At 34.6% G+C, this 1,945-nt stretch overlaps 1 pseudogene; it reads left to right on the top strand.

The window, feature by feature from the left end:
• The first annotated feature begins 413 nt into the window (after positions 1-413).
• On the top strand, positions 414-1,514 carry LOC149174210 (phototropic-responsive NPH3 family protein NPY2 pseudogene; annotated as a pseudogene).
• The last annotated feature ends 431 nt before the right edge of the window (positions 1,515-1,945 follow it).

Raw genomic sequence — 1,945 nt, 5'->3', positions numbered from 1 at the left:
CAAATGAAAAACCAAATCATAAAAATGAAAAACGTTGATATTATAATATGTTGAAAATACATGGAGAGTATATTGCAAAGCTTATGAAGAAATAAAGCTCAACATATTGTGGAGAAATAACGTTCAACATATACATATTACAAAGCTTATATGGTGGCATTAATATCGCATATACCATATGGGTGCTAAAATATATTAGTGTATTAATGGGAATGGCATTTAACGTATTCAAAGGGTTATACAACGCCATTAGATTGATAACGCAGAGATCATAATGCCATTGTTTGTCAATGCAACATTCTTCGCAGAGATCATAATGCCATTGTTTGTCAATGCAACATTCTTCATATGTGTTTTGCTAATGGTGCCAAAGATTATAATATGTTGGACAACGAAGAGCGTTAATATAACACATGGAAAGCATTGAGATTAATACGTGGGTAACAAAAGCTGTCGAAGCACAAAATGATGAAGTTGATCTTCCTGATTTTCCAGGAGGGCCTCATGCCTTTGAGCTATGTGCCAAATTCTCGTAGAATTTCCATTACACTCAATGCCTACAATGTTGTTGCAGTTCGTTGTGCTCCGAAATATTTTGGGATGACAAAAGCTATGGAAAAAAGAAATGTAGTATATAAGATTGAGGTGTTCAAATATGTTGGGATGACAAAAGTTATGGAAAAAAGAAATCGAGTATATAAGATTTTCAGCTCGAGTTTATTTCGAAGTTGGAAAGATTCTATTATTGTATTGTAGGTTGCCAAATCATTTTTACCTTGGTTAGAAGACCTCAAGGTTGTAGGAAGATGTATTGATTCAATTTCTTTTAAGACTTCAGTTGATCCTTCAAAGGTTGATTGGTCCTTCACTTACACAAGAGTGAAGTTAGTAAATGGCCAACCATGTGTAGGAAACAATAATAGTCCTCCATGGAATGGAATACAAAATTCCAAACATCGCTATGTTCCAAAGGATTGGTGGATTGAAGACATTTGTGAACTAGATATTGATTTGTATGAGCGAGTAATAGTTGCTATTAAATCCAAGGGAAGAATGTCACATAAGGTAATAGGTGAGGCCCTGAAGGTTTACACTCTTCGTTGGTTACCTATAATTTCAAAGAATCATGACCACATAGGTACTTTAAAAAAATGAAAATGGGTCAATTTCAAATGATGTGGAGACAACATAAAAACATAGACAGCTTGTGGAAACTATTGTGAGCTTCTTACCACCAGAAAAAGGATTAACTTCCTGCAGCTTTTTTGCTAAATCTATTGAAGGTTGCTACCATACTAGGAGAAGAAACTTCATCTAAAATGGAACTTGCAAGGAGGATAGGCATCTAGTTAGAAGGAGCTTCACTTAATGACTTACTGATTTCATCTTCATCAGACACAAATGATTCTCTGTATGATGTAGATCTTGTGCAATGCATATTAGAGCATTTTCTGATGCAGGATATGAGTCCTCGAAGGAGTCCAAAAAGAGCACAATTGCCTTACGAGAGGTAGAGAACAAGATCTGTTGAAACTTTAGCGTGTTGGACATCCATATTTTGAATTCTTCGTATCATGTAGTTCATGTCATCAGAGATGAAAGGGCATTCTCATTTTGCCTGATTGGTATATCATGTGATTGATTTATTTAACTATAGTCAATTTTACACATGCAATCTTTTGAATGTAACATATATCCACCAAATGCAAGCTGAGATTTATTGCATAAAGATTCATTGTTCATATTTCCTTCGAGTAATGATGTGTATTCTTATTATTTGTGTTGGTTGCAAGTCAAGTCTTGGCATGTGAAAGTCTAGTGGTTCTATGCAACAGAGTTACATATTGGTCCACAACTCCCATGACCAGATAATTTTCAGAATCTAAAATTTTGTTGCTAAAAAGCAGATACACATTTATCTCTTCGAGGGATCAACAAAATAATG

Source organism: Pinus tabuliformis, chromosome 4_1, assembly GCF_031772625.1.
Source record: "Pinus tabuliformis cultivar Carrire ecotype Pingquan chromosome 4_1, CPIR1, whole genome shotgun sequence".
NCBI lineage: Eukaryota > Viridiplantae > Streptophyta > Pinopsida > Pinales > Pinaceae > Pinus > Pinus tabuliformis.
Note: the sequence above shows the minus strand (reverse complement) of the source record. Positions and strands in the feature narration are given on the sequence as shown.